Source organism: Anabrus simplex, chromosome 1 (genome assembly GCF_040414725.1).
Source record: "Anabrus simplex isolate iqAnaSimp1 chromosome 1, ASM4041472v1, whole genome shotgun sequence".
Taxonomy (NCBI): domain Eukaryota; kingdom Metazoa; phylum Arthropoda; class Insecta; order Orthoptera; family Tettigoniidae; genus Anabrus; species Anabrus simplex.
The window spans coordinates 1147898902-1147914527 of record NC_090265.1 but is presented as its reverse complement, the minus strand read 5'-3'; the positions used below and the strand labels follow the sequence as shown (position 1 = coordinate 1147914527).

General features: G+C 42.9%; 1 protein-coding gene across 3 annotated transcripts in view; it reads right to left on the bottom strand.

Annotated features, from left to right (window-relative positions):
- Positions 1–11809, bottom strand: part of LOC136858107 (sialin) — a 310094-nt gene extending 298285 nt beyond the window's left edge. For 2 of the 3 annotated variants that reach the window (XR_010858600.2, XM_067137406.2), the window contains exon 1: positions 11725–11809. The gene's annotated coding sequence lies outside the window, so the exon portion shown is untranslated. The remainder of the gene's footprint in view (positions 1–11724) is intronic. The other variant, XM_067137407.2, reaches the window with a different exon arrangement.
- Positions 11810–15626: the final 3817 nt, after the last annotated feature.

The window sequence follows — 15626 nt, the reverse complement described above, 5'->3', positions numbered from 1 at the left end:
TCTGTGAGACTAGTTAACACGTGCAGAGGGTAACTGTAGATCAGGAAGTCACGAATTCAAGCGATAAGATAACCTTTACTGCCCGGATACTTGTGTAACATACACCAAACTTAATGTAAACATGGTCCAATACCGCTTCCTCTACAGTACATGGCCCAAATTTGCGGCCACTTGATTAGATATGCATTCAGATCTGATGATTGTAGTTTGTCTTGAGTACACCTTACTTACGGAACATCTCTTTTCATCTTACATGGCCCGACTGTGCACGGTTTAATTGGTATCCCATAGCTCTGGGCATCTCAGCTGCTGGAGAGCTGATTAGGATGGCTTTGACTGGATCTGGAACCAGCTTTCTTGCATATTCCTTTGATCATCCAGTTGGAAGGAAATGTAGTAAGCGGTTTGGCCTATACCGACGACTTGATCTTAACGGCAGACTGTGCTGAAAGTCTGTAGCTACAAAAGGAATGTAGCGACTGAAATTAGCATTTACAAGACTGAAGTGGTGCCAGTCGGGAGAAATCTAAGAGGATGACAGGTAGGGAATATGAAACGGGCACAAGTGGATCATTTCAAGTACTTAGTATGAGTGTTCCTTAGCATAGTAAGTGAAAATGAATCGAGGTGAAGCAAAGCTAATTGCCAATAACAGTATTCTGTAACAGTGGAGTAAGTTCTAAGATGAAAGTAGCTGTCCGGCTCAATGACCAGATGGTCAGCAACTTGACCTTCGGTCCACCCAGCCTCCAGACTGATGATTTGGCTGTCAGACCATAAATTACCTTGGCTCGGGAACAGACAGTTTGTGATGTCCCCAGCATTTCTACATACATCTCATTCACCACTAAATAACACTATCCTCCACCACACAAACATGGCAGACGCCGCTCGTCCTCCTGAGGGCTGCACCAGGCTAGCAATAGCCGCATTCACTTCATCCGACTTCACTCATTCGTCCACTCATCATTACATTCACTTTAAGCTTCTACAATACAATTTGTTGTTGCTGTTCCTTTAAATGAAATGATGAGCTTGGAAACTTTGCATGGCAGGTTCGGTAGACTGGGATCCAGTCTGGTCGAAATGGTTGAGAATTAAAGTTGACAGGTAGACTACTAGTCGGGGATCGATCTTTTCTTAAATCCAGCACGTCATTTTATGGGTTCACAGGAGTGAAATGTGGGAGGACTTAATTACTCCAAAGTCGATTCGTACGCACATCAAGTTCATTCTTAACTTAGCGTTTATCTGTTTATTACGAATGGAGGAGGCTATGTCACCTACGAGGATAATGGATTCAGAAATGGAGTGTGAGAAGAAGACGAAGGTGACTCAGTTTTCAATTATTTCAAAATAAGGGATGTTGAATTAGGTGACACCACAGTTGTAGTTGAAAATAGAGCATTGTGGAGGCTCTTAGTTCATTCACAAAGGCTTTTAGACCGAAGGCTAAAATGTATAACAGTCTATAATGAAGCCGAATGTAAGGATGTATACATGTACATAAATTTGTCTATAAGAAAAGTAAATAAATACGTTATTTAAATAAACGATTTAATTATGCAAGTACTGTCCAAGTGCACTGGGCTTCTGTTTAGAGGGCCTCGGGTTCGATTTCTGGTCGGGCTGGGGATTTTAATCACCCCTTCTAGCTTGGGATTGGGTGTTTGTATTCGTCTTAATACAGATATTCAAATACAAACAACACATCACACGATAAACCACCACAGAAACACGCAATAGCTGTTTTTCTCTTTTTCATATAGTTGGCTTTATGTCGCACAGACGCACATAAGTCATATGGCGACGATAGGACAGCAAAAGGCTAGCAGAGGAAATAAATCTGGGCAACCATCCTGTATTAATATTAATCAGAGGGAAAAAGTGGAAGGGGAACTCTTCGTAAAATGAAGGTATCGACCAAAGAAAGTCAAGGGTCATGAAGGGCGTGAAAATGGGGATTTGCAAACCCAATACCGTCGAGGTCGGAAAAGAAAAAGTTGACCAAGGGAGGGTCGGATCGGATAGATGAAAGTGAGGAGCAAAGCACAAGTAAATGTAAGCAATGACGAAGTTAAGAGCCCCTGGTGCCCCTTTTAATTGCCTTTTGCGGTATGTAGGGGATACCGTGGGTGTTATTATTTAAGGTTCAGTCCTAGCATTTTTCTCGAATGAAGATGGGAAACCATGTAAAACTATCTTCAAGGCTATCGGCAGTGGGGTTCGAACTCACTATTTCCCTAATACAAGCTACAGCTGCACGCCCCTAACCGCCCGGCCATATGGGATTGGCGTCAGGGAAAGCATTTGGCCGTAAAGCTAGATTGAATCCATTCGTAGTTCCGACCCAAGGCAATTGGGAAACGGCCAAGAAGAAAAATATAAGTAGGGGTTTTCATAGTAATTTCTGCATCTAGTTGTCGTAGGTTCGATTACCACCCCCCACTCGAGTTTCTTAGAATTACAACTGAAGAATGAAGTGGGCTGAAATCCAGGTGGCCAGGAAGTTATGTCACAGCTGCTTCCTTATCGAATACACATACCAGCACAAATAACACATTAGGCGGACTAAGAAGACGGGCCTGTTGACGGCGATGTTGTAATACGAGGGACCGAGGAGATCGCTGTGGTGCAACTCTGCATTCGAGGGGGCGAGTGGGTTCAAAAATCAAACCCCACCGTCGACTATCCTGGAGTTTTCCGTACTTTTTCATTTTCACTTCTAGGAAAATAGCAGGACAGTTCCTATTTTCAGGCCAAGGCCGATCCCTTCTCTTTCGTCCTTCACTGCACTGCTAATCACCACACATCTTCTGGCATGAGGGAGGGCGTCACCCTCCATGAGGTTCGCCGTTCCCGTTCAAGGTATAGAGTGAAAGCTTTCATGCACTCATTCATTATAAGCGTCCACAACAAAAGTTGTTATTGCTGTTTTTTAATTAATCTATGAGCTTGAACACTTTGCATAGCAGGTTCGGTAGACTGAAATCCAGTCTGCCAGATTTACTGAACCTAAAGTCCGACTCGTTGGCTGAACGGTCAGCGTACTGGCCTTCGGTTCAGAGGGTCCCGGGTTCGATTCCCGGCCGGGTCAGGGATTTTAACCTTAATTGGTTAATTCCAATGGCACGGGGGCTGGGTGTATGTGTTGTCTTCATCATTTCATCCTCATCACGACGCGCAGGTCGCCTACGGGAGTCAAATAGAAATACCTGCACCTGGCGAGCCGAACCCCTCCTGGGATATCCCGGCACTAAAAGCCATACAACATTTCATTTCACTGAACCTAAAAGTAAATTATACAATGGCTTACAATTAAAGTTGACAGGTACTACTCGGGGTTCGGTTCACTTGGTAACTACAGAACGTCACTTCATGGGTTAACAATGATTAGCCTACTGATGTAAACACGCAAATTGCCGTTCGGTTTACTGCATGAACACTGAGAGAAGATGAAACAGATCTACATAAAAGCTTATAGCCTATTCTACACATGTAATGACTGATTATTTGCTACCTCCTTAGATTTTTGTATCAATATTGATGTTCCTTTAAATAGTACGTCTGCAGTTTCGTTCCAAAACTAGGTACTTCGGTAAAAGTCCGCGTGATTCAAAAAACTGTATACCAGACTTTCTTCAATTTCAAAACTATAAAAGCTATATTAAACCTCTTGAATCTTGATTTGTATAGAGTGGTGGTGGTGGTGATTATTGTTTTAAGAGGAAGTACAACTAGGCAACCATCCTCTATATAATACTAATTAGAGAGAAAAGACGGAAGGGATCCGATACTTCTAAAAATGAAGGTATCGTCCAAAGAATGACAAGGGCCACAATGGGCGTGAAAATGAGACTCCCTAGGCTTCGAATGCTCTTATACGTATACAGTCGGGGTCGGAAAGGAACAAAAGTTGACCAAGGAAGGTAGGAGAGATTATATGAAAGCGAGTAACGCGGCACAAATAAGTGGAAGCAACGACAGGACTCAGCTAAGGGCCCCGTGGTAGCCAACCCAAGCTCCCAAGTTGAGAGCCCCAGGGGCCGCTTTTAATCGCCTCTTACGACAGGCAGGGGATACCGTGGGTGTTATTCCACTGCCCCCACCCACAGGGGAATTGATTTGTATAAAAAGAGTTAATAAAAGGCAGCTAAAATATAATAACTGACTTGAAAAGTGGAAGGTCCAAACAGTCTAGTTAAGTCGGCGGAGCGCGCATCCACCATTTCGTGGTGAAATCTGAGTTTGGAGATTCCCGTAAAATTACTATAACTCGACCTGATAGCACGTACCGCGAGGTGTCGTTCGTTTCGTCTGTTATAATATTTGCGAGAAAACTTGGCTAGGTGCTTGAAAATTTGTGAAATAGTTGAACATTCCCTAAACGTCGCAATATCTTAATTTAAAGGAAGTCCAGCAAACGAATACAAAGAATGACTCAAAGAGAATCGAATAAGCCCAAGATGCGTAAGAGAGCTGAGATGGTTGGGCGCCGCAAGCCACGACTGGGAAGGTTTCATCTAGCCCATGGAGATAGATAAATCCGAATACCTATTCCCGCAAAAGATGGAGGTTGGAAATAGTGTGATTTCACAACATTCGTAAGAGGAGAACCCAGTAAGGGGGAAAAATCGTCTTCTTCTTCTTTATGTGTTTACCCTCCAGGGTCGGTTTCTCCCTCGGACTCAGCGAGGGGTCCCACCTCTACCACCTCAAGGGCAGTGTCCTGGAGCTTCAGACTCTGGGTCGGGGGATACAACTGGGGAGGATGATCAGTACCTCGCCCAGACGACCTCACTGCTATGCTGAACAGGGGCCTTGTGGGGGATGGGAAGATCGGAAGGGATAGACAAGGAAGAGGGAAGGAAGCTGCCGTGGCCTTAAGGTAGGTACCATCCCGGTATTTGCCTGATGGAGAAGTGGGAAACCACGGAAAACCACTTTCAGGATGGCTGAGTTGGGAATCGAACCCACCTCTACTCAGTTAACCTCCCGAGGCTGAGTGGACCTCGTTCCAGCCCTCGTACCACTTTTCAAATTTAATGGCAGAGTCGGGAGTCGAATCCGAGTCTCCGGGGGTGGCAGGTAATCACACTAACTACTACACCACAGAGACGGACGAAGAAAACAATCTCTGAACGTTAACTCTGGACATTTACTTATTTCTAACACCCTTCCGCGTGACGTATTCCGCGCCCGGAAGACTTGCGCCTGTGACTTAGACACAGCTTAGCACTTCATTTTTTCAATCTTTTTTTCTTTTATTTGGTTTCCTATTCGTCTAAGTTTTAGATACATAGTTTGGTCTGTGAACAAGTCATCTCCCTCTACTTCGTAGAGAATACTGAAAAACCGAGCAAGGCTGTGCGGTTGCATCATGTAGCTGTGAGCTTCTATTCGGGAGATAGTGGGTTCGAACTCCCCATTCCTAGTCCTTTCCTATCCCATTGTCACCATAAGACCTATCTGTGTCGGTGCGACGTAAAACAACTAGCAAAAATAGCTATAAAGGAAAGATCTTCATTGTGGTAACCATCTTCATATGGCCATGAGGGTACTTAAGGGGTTGTAGTAAGGATATAAAGGAGAGGGCGTACAAGTCACTGGTAAGACCCCAATTACAGAATGGTTCCAGTGAATAGCACCCTCATCAGGGTTACTTGATTCGAGATCTGGAAAAGATCCAAAGGAAAGCAACAGTATTTGTTATAGGTGATTTCCGATAAACGAGAAGTGTTTCGAAAATGTTGCAAACTTTGGGCTGGGAAGACCTGGGAGTAAGGAGGAGAATAGCTCGACTAAGCGATATGTTCCGAGCTATCAGTGGTGAGGTGTTTTAGAATGACATTAGTAGACGAATACGCTGGAGTGGGGTTTTAAAAAATAGGAAAGATCATAATATGAAGATAAAGTTGGAATTCAAGAGGAGAAATCCGGTTTATAGGCAGAGGAATTATAGATTGGAATAATTCACTAAGGAAGATGTTTGATAAGTTTCCAACTTCTTTGATATTATTGAGGAAATGTTAGGGAATCAAAGGATAGGGAATTTCCCCCACGTGGGTGACAGCCCTAAATGCAGATCAGTGGTGATTGATTGATCGATCGATCGATCGATTGCTTGCTTGCTTGATTGATTGCTTGCTTGCTTGCTTGCTTGCTTGATTGATTGATTGATTGATTGATTGATTGATTGATTGATTGATTGATTGATTGATTGATTGATTGATTGAAATCTCTATGTGGTTTAAACATGTTACGTCCAGGAGATGACTTGTTTTCCACCTAAGTGGAATTATAACTCCTTTACTTACAAAAGTTCAGCATCGTGAAGTTGAAGTAGCTACGTTCATTGTGTAAAAAGAATTATCTGAGAGTGGATCCACTACCACTGAAAGAAGTATACTCTGGAACGGTCCCAATAAACCTTAAGAAAGTGGAAGATATCAGGGAAGTTCTTCAGTAGGCCAACATCCCAAGTGAATTTCTGTATTTTTGCATGAAGCCTATCACTGATGATAACGATACTCCAGAAAGAGATTTCTGAATCTAGAGACCTAATGTACATCTAATCCTAATATTCATACATTAATACATACACAGGGTATAAAGTTGGCCATGTTATTAGTATATTGACATCTTACCATTGATTCTTACATTCAGTACCTACAACTGATACAGTAAAGTATTGTTTTTCCTTTTCTTTGTTATGTATTAAAACTTTCTTTATTAAACTGAGTGAGCATATGAAGGATCAATTAAAGATGATGATTTGTTTCAATTTAACTCTGTTTAAAATACTATAATATTTTGTATGAAAACAATGTCCAATTTCTAAAATTGAAAGATCAAAAAATAAATGATATTGTTACAAAACTTTGATGGAGTCTGATGTAACTAAACCTACTTGAGTTTGGAAAAAGTAAACATCTCTGTATATCTGCTGTGTTTTGAAAATGTTCGTTTTTACACTCCTATAAAATTAGTTTTGTTGGAGATAACTGCTTTTCGAACTTATAGATTCAAATATATAACCAAACCTCTATGCGAATACTACGGTAACAGACGGGGGAAGATGAGTACCTATTTAAAGACACTCCTCATTATTACCATTTTTTGTGACTAAATAATCCTCTACAAAAAATGTATGACTGAGAAGAATAAGGTAATAATGTTACTGGTTTTACGTCTCATTTTTACGGTTTTCGGAGAGAAGAAGATGTTATAAGTCTAGATTCGAACGAGGTATTATATTGTGTGATTTATTTATTTATTTATTTATTTATTTATTTATTTATTTATTTATTTATTTATTTATTTATTTATTTATTTATTATAACCTTTAATTAAGCAAACACTCAAAACATTAAGGCTTAACTTAACAGAAACTTCATGTTTTGCCGCAAACCATTTGGAATTATATCATGTCCCGTATGCGGCCCTCCAGTCGTATGTTTGACACCCCTGGTCTAAAACATTGATGGATAATATGAAGACACCCTTTCCTCTATCCATGTTCATTATCTTCTCTGCTGAAGATAGCTGTATTAAAAAGAGTGCGATGGTTAATGTAAATATATTGAAAAACTGTCATCCAACCAGTGACGGCGTTAACTCGCAGTTTAATTCTATGAATTTATAACAACAATTAATTTGTTTAAGGGCATCGTTAACACATCCACAATTTCCAAATTTTATTTCATCATCTTCTGCCTATCATTGCAATTGTGGTATACTGTTGAATACTGGGCCCAGAAAGAAACGTAGGATATTGGTGGACAAGGACTACAAGGAAATGGTGTGACAGTTCTATTCAATTTCTGTATCGCTAGTCTGCAGACTATAGCTAAGCAAATCCAGCATTTGCTACAATACATTTTCTTACTAACTGATTAAGTCATTTGTTATAGTTGACGGTTTTTAATACGGTTGTGTGCAAAGTGTGTGTAGGCTAAAGCGATCTCGTTTACAACACGCGGGGAGAATGGAAACGGTCTGGCAATTCCACTTTGTAAGAAATAACAAATCTATCTGCATGCATTTTGACAGAACATACAGTATTATGTTTCTGACCGGGCGAGTTGGCTGTGCGGTTAGAGTCGCGCGACTGTGAGCTTGAATCCGGGAGCTAGTGGGTTCGAATCCCATTGTCGGCAGCCCTGAAGGTGGTTTTCCGTGGTTTCCCATTTTCACACCATGCAAATGCTGGGGCTGTACCTTAATTAAGGCCACGGCCGCTTCCTTCCAACTCCTAGGTCTTCCCTGTCCCATCGTCGTCATAAGACCTATATGTGTCGGTGCGACGTAAAGCAACTAGCAAAAAAAAAAAAAAGTTTCTGTAGTCAGAAGGTATCAAAATATTTCTTAACAATGACTTTACCATTACCACTATTCTTATTCTTCTTCTTGACAGTTTTGCGGTTTATTAGATTCGGTACTTGGTGTGTATTTGGTCCGGTTTTATGACTGAATGCCTTTCCTGGAACCAAATCTGTGTTGAGCGATGTGTTCACTATTGCGTGTTTCCGTGGTGGTTGGTAGAATGGCGTGTTGTGTAGATCAAGAGAAGTGTATTAAGACGAACGCTAACACCCAGTCCCCAACCCAGAGAAAACAACCACACCTAATTTAAGTCCTCGTCTCGGCTGGGAATCAAACACGGAGCCAATCTAAACTAAAGTTCTGTACGCTGATCATTCAGCCAAAAACTGGACACTACTACTACTACTACTACTACTACTACTAATAATAACCAAGGTAGTAAAGGTGCAGTCTGTTCACCCGGAAGGACGTTAGTTCGATACCCCGTTGAGAAGACGAGTAATTTAGACACGAAAGTTCCACTTCTGAAGAGGGATAATGCTCTGAGGTTCACTCATCCTACACTAAAAATGAGTACCATATTACTTTCTGATAGGAAGGTGGCCGGGCATAGAGCGAACTACAAGGTTATAGATAGTGTAAGTTTTAACATACCACTCCTTCCAGGACCTTCGGAGACTGCTTTTCTTGCTGTTAATAAGTACAGTATTAATGGAAGTTGTTGTATTCAGCTACAGTTCTTCCTTCCCGCCGCAAATAACTTATTTCGGTTTCTTTAGGAGTGATTAGGCAAGGAAGTATGCCTCAAGTAGACAGGTAGTGCTACGTCACTCACAATTTTTAACACTTCTTCGAGAATGCGTAAGTTCGTCTACCCCGATGAACGATCCACCCTCTGCACGTCTCCATGTCTAGAGTAGTCGCTGCACCAAACTTGCGATTTTAGTAACATGAGTGAGATAGCAGTCTGTAATGAATAGAGGGAGGATTTTAGCATATTTGCATTTGCATTCTTCTAGTTGTAAATCTTAAGTAACCATTATGTAAATGCGTTTCAGGTTATTCGAAAACAAGAGGCACAATATTAAAGTGCATGTATATGCATTTCGTCGCCGTGCGAGCGAGCTATTTGCTTTACGTCACACCGACACAGATAGGTCTTATGGTGACGATGGGATAGGAAAGGCTTAGAAATGGGAAGGAAGCGACTGTGCCCACGGCCAACTCGCCCGGTACCGCGCGAGCGAGCAATACCTCGCATTCCACGATGCCCTTCCTGTCTATAATCCTCCTTAAGTCTGGTCACACCTCCCAGCCACACGTGGATCTGCAGTCCATCAGAACAACGTGCGATGTGTTCATTTTCCTATGCTAACGTTAGGAAGAAAGAACCTTAAGTGCATTATACTGTAGATGTCTCTAAATACTTCATGAAAATATACATTCCCACAGTAGGATACGGTAAGGTTCATTTTCCTTTACAAGCTGGCATAGGAAAATGAACCCATCGCACATTGTTCTGATGTACTGCATATTATCCATATGTGGCATGGATGCGTAATTAAAGGCGTTGTTTACTTTGTGCAAATATATAATATTGGGACAGTATGATTCGTACATAAAAGTTGAGAATAAAAGGACAGATCATTAAACCAAGAAGCCGCCGTATCATCTACTTCGCAAGGTGTTGACAGTTGCTACGACCATGATATGAGAAACAAATTTCACACAGTTTGTTGCTTAAATATTGTCCCATTACATTCTGTGACATCGGAAGGACCTTATATTATTCTTACGGACAACATGACTAACTTGTATGACTGGAAGATCGAATGAATGTGAGTTAGAAAAGTGTAATGTATTTTTGTGTAGGTTATTATTTACTATATAATATTATGTACTCAAACTCTGCTCTCAATGATGTATCACTACAGTGGTTAAGTGTAAGAGAGGGCCAAGAGCCCTAACTTCGCCACCTACAAAGGCATAATAAATAAATAGATAAATAAATAAATAAATAAATAAATAAATAAATAAATAAATAAATAAATAAATAAATAAATAAATAAATAAATAATTCATTACCTGGGAATTTAGAAAATATCGTCCCTGTTCTGACAAAACGGCGAATGTTACAATGCTCTTCCTCTCCATTATTTCCCTTAAGACTGGTCACGCCTTCCAGCTATACATTGATTTGCGGTCCATCAGAACAATTTTCGTTGAGTTCATTTTCCTATGTGCGTGTGTAAAGGAAAATTAACCTTAAATACATCACACTCTAGGAGTGGGTAAATGTCATGCAAACATACATTCCTTCAGTATGGTACAGTAAGGTTCATTTTCCTTTACACACGCACATAGGAAAATCAACTCAGCGGAAATTGTTCTGATGGACCGAATATCAATATGTGGCTGGAAGCCGTGACTAGTCTTAAGGGAAATAATGGATAGGAAGAGCATTGTAACATTCGCCGTTTTGGCAGAACAGGGACGAATATATCGTAGTTTATTGCAATCCCAAGAAACAAATTAAGACAATTTTAAGGATTTAAATGTGTACATGTATTTAAATATATAATCCATCCATATAGTAAATTATTATTATTATTATTATTATTATTATTATTATTATTATTATTATTATTATTATTATTATTATTCATATACAGCGTTTACCACATTTGTGGGGTCACGGTTGCAAACTGGGTCGCACATGTAGATTTCGCCTTGTTTTATGGCCGGATGCCCTTCCGGACGCCAACGATATATGGAGGAATGTAATCACTATTGTGTGTTTCTGTGGTGGTTGGAAGTGCAGTTTGTTGTCTGAATATGAAGATTAAAGTGTTGGGACAAACACAAATACCCAGTCCCCGAGGCAGAATAATTAAACAGGCGTGATTAAAAGTCCAGACCCGGTCAGGAATCGAATCCGAGACCCTCTGACCATTCACCCAAGGAGGACCATCCATATAATACATTAGCTAAGAAACATTTTGTTTTTGTATTTTAACGATATATTTTTAGTGCGTGCAACTTGGTTTTTAAACGCATATTTGCATGCAAATTTTGCCATTTTTATTACATACGAATTCGCTCCCTAGTAACGAGTTAGTTCTTTCCTTTCAGCCCACGTACGTACAAAGTGTAATTTTGATTGTTTTTGCAACGATGGAAATCGCTTCTGTTTATGAATTAGTTTTCACATGTGGGGTACATGTCCACAAACTAAGGATAATTATTCGTAATTTTGACATGGGGTAATTTTGGTAAGTTTGTAAATAGAAATAAACTTTTTCATTAAGTGGAATCTTAACTGGCATATCTTTGCAAAGTTTTAAAAATATTATTAAACTGAAAACAAATTAGGGGAAAACATGAGATGATGTTACAGACCTTAGTAGCGCGCCAGCGACCCTCACGTGTAAGCGCTTTCCGAGCTGTTCGCGGCTCAGTCTCTTGAGACACTGGCCGCTCCGTGCCAACGAACTTGCTTGCTGTCAGGACTTACATAACACATGGCAGTCCTAGGCGTACAGTAGTAGGCATGTGTTACCCCTCCAGTACTGCAGTTAGGACCCAACACACTTGGGTGATAGTAGGCATGTGTTACCCCTCCAGTACTGCAGTTAGGACCCAACACACTTGGGTGATAGTAGGCGTGTGTTACCCCTCCAGTACTGCAGTTAGGACCCAACACACTTGGGTGATAGTAGGCATGTGTTACCCCTCCAGTACTGCAGTTAGGACCCAACACACTTGGGTGATAGTAGGCGTGTGTTACCCCTCCAGTACTGCAGTTAGGACCCAACACACTTGGGTGATAGTAGGCGTGTGCTACCCCTCCAGTACTGCAGTTAGGACCCAACACACTTGGGTGATAGTAGGCATGTGTTACCCCTCCAGTACTGCAGTTAGGACCCAACACACTTGGGTGATAGTAGGCGTGTGTTACCCCTCCAGTACTGCAGTTAGGACCCAACACACTTGGGTGATAGTAGGCATGTGTTACCCCTCCAGTACTGCAGTTAGGACCCAACACACTTGGGTGATAGTAGGCGTGTGTTACCCCTCCAGTACTGCAGTTAGGACCCAACACACTTGGGTGATAGTAGGCGTGTGCTACCCCTCCAGTACTGCAGTTAGGACCCAACACACTTGGGTGATAGTAGGCATGTGTTACCCCTCCAGTACTGCAGTTAGGACCCAACACACTTGGGTGATAGTAGGCGTGTGTTACCCCTCCAGTACTGCAGTTAGGACCCAACACACTTGGGTGATAGTAGGCATGTGTTACCCCTCCAGTACTGCAGTTAGGACCCAACACACTTGGGTGATAGTAGGCGTGTGTTACCCCTCCAGTACTGCAGTTAGGACCCAACACACTTGGGTGATAGTAGGCATGTGTTACCCCTCCAGTACTGCAGTTAGGACCTAACACACTTGGGTGATAGTAGGCGTGTGTTACCCCTCCAGTACTGCAGTTAGGACCCAACACACTTGGGTGATAGTAGGCATGTGTTACCCCTCCAGTACTGCAGTTAGGACCCAACACACTTGGGTGATAGTAGGTGTGTGTTACCCCTCAAGTACTGCAGTTAGGACCCAACACACTTGGATGATAGTAGGCGTGTGTTACCCCTCCAGTACTGCAGTTAGGACCCAACACACTTGGGTGATAGTAGGCATGTGTTACCCCTCCAGTACTGCAGTTAGGACCCAACACACTTGGGTGATAGTAGGTGTGTGTTACCCCTCAAGTACTGCAGTTAGGACCCAACACACTTGGATGATAGTAGGCGTGTGTTACCCCTCCAGTACTGCAGTTAGGACCCAACACACTTGGGTGATAGTAGGTGTGTGTTACCCCTCAAGTACTGCAGTTAGGACCCAACACACTTGGATGATAGTAGGCGTGTGTTACCCCTCCAGTACTGCAGTTAGGACCAAACACACTTGGATGATAGTAGGCGTGTGTTACCCCTCAAGTACTGCAGTTAGGACCCAACACACTTGGATGATAGTAGGCGTGTGCTACCCCTCCACTTCTGCAGTTAGGACCAAACACACTTGGGTGATAGTAGGCATGTGCTACCCCTCCAGTACTGCAGTTAGGACCCAACACACTTGGGTGATAGTAGGCATGTGCTACCCCTCCACTTCTGCAGTTAGGACCAAACACACTTGGGTGATAGTAGGCATGTGCTACCCCTCCAGTACTGCAGTTAGGATCAAACACACTTGGGTGATAGTAGACGTGTGTTACCCCTCCACTTCTGCAGTTAGGACCAAACACACTTGGGTGATAGTAGGCATGTGCTACCCCTCCAGTACTGCAGTTAGGATCAAACACACTTGGGTGATAGTAGACGTGTGTTACCCCTCCAGTACTGCAGTTAGGACCAAACACAGTTGGGTGATAGTAGGCGTGGGTTACCCCTCCAGTACTGCAGTTAGGACCCAACACACTTGGGTGATAGTAGGCATGTGCTACCCCTCCACTTCTGCAGTTAGGACCCGACACACTTGGGTGATAGTAGGTGTGTGTTACCCCTCCAGTACTGCAGTTAGGACCCAACACACTTGGGTGATAGTAGGCATGTGCTACCCCTCCAGTACTGCAGTTAGGACCCAACACACTTGGGTGATAGTAGGCATGTATTACCCATCCAGTACTGCAGTTAGGACCCAACACACTTGGGTGATAGTAGGCATGTGTTACCCCTCCACTTCTGCAGTTAGGACCCGACACACTTGGGTGATAGTAGGTGTGTGTTACCCCTCCAGTACTGCAGTTAGGACCCAACACACTTGGGTGATAGTAGGCATGTGCTACTCCTCCAGTACTGCAGTTAGGACCCAACACACTTGGGTGATAGTAGGCATGTGCTACCCCTCCACTTCTGCAGTTAGAACCCGACACACTTGGGTGATAGTAGGCATGCGTTACCCCTCCAGTACTGCAGTTAGGACCAAACACACTTGGGTGATAGTAGGCATGCGTTACCCCTCCAGTACTGCAGTTAGGACCCAACACACTTGGGTGATAGTAGGCATGTGTTACCCCTCCAGTACTGCAGTTAGGACCAAACACACTTGGGTGATAGTAGGCATGTGTTACCCCTCCAGTACTGCAGTTAGGACCCAACACACTTGGGTGATAGTAGGTGTGTGTTACCCCTCCACTTCTGCAGTTAGGACCCGACACACTTGGGTGATAGTAGGTGTGTGTTACCCCTCCACTTCTGCAGTTAGGACCCGACACACTTGGGTGATAGTAGGTGTGTGTTACCCCTCCACTTCTGCAGTTACGACCCGACACACTTGGGTGATAGTAGGCGTGTGTTACCCCTCCACTTCTGCAGTTATGACCCGACACAGCAGTTATGACCCGACACACTTGGGTGATAGTAGGTGTGTGTTACCCCTCCACTTCTGCAGTTAGGACACGACACACTTGGGTGATAGTAGGCATGTGTTACCCTTCCAGTACTGCAGTTAAGACCCGACATACGTGGGTGATAATAGGTTTGTGTCAGCCCTCCAATATTGCTGTTAGAACCCTAAGCGTCTGAATGGATTGGAATAAAATGCTTATGGAGCTACCCAGAAATATGATATACGATCTTGGGGACATCCTGGAAAATATATCATGATCCACTTTTGGACATTTTGCTAACTTTTTATCCATCTTCATAACACAGTGCGATCGTATCAAATGCTACTTTGGCCGGGACGAGTGGCTCTCCGATTGAGGTGCTGACCTTCTGACCCCAACTTGGCAGGTTCGATCCTGGCTCAGTCCGGTGGTATTTGAAGGAGCTCAAATACTTCAACCTCGTGTCGGTAGATTTACTGGCACGTAAATGAACTCTTGCGGGATTAAATCCCGGCTCCTCGTCGTCTCCGAAAACCGTCAAAATTAGTTAGTAGGACGTGAGGAGATTATCACTATTATTATTACTATTATTGTTATTAATGATAATAATAAAGAAATCACACCAGTCAATGATAATTTTTTTGCTAGGGACTTTATGTCGCACCGACACAGATAGGTCTTATGGCGACGATGGGATAGGAAAGGCCTAGGAGTTGGAAGGAAGTGGCCGTGGCCTTAATTAAGGTACAGTCCCAGCATTTGCCTGGTGTGAAAATGGGAGACCACGGAAAACCATCTTCAGGGCTGCCGATAGTGGGATTCGAACCTACTATCTCCCGGATGCAAGCTCACAGCCGCGCGCCTCTACGCGCACGGCCAACTCGCCCGGTCAGTTAATGATCGAATTATGACCATGCGC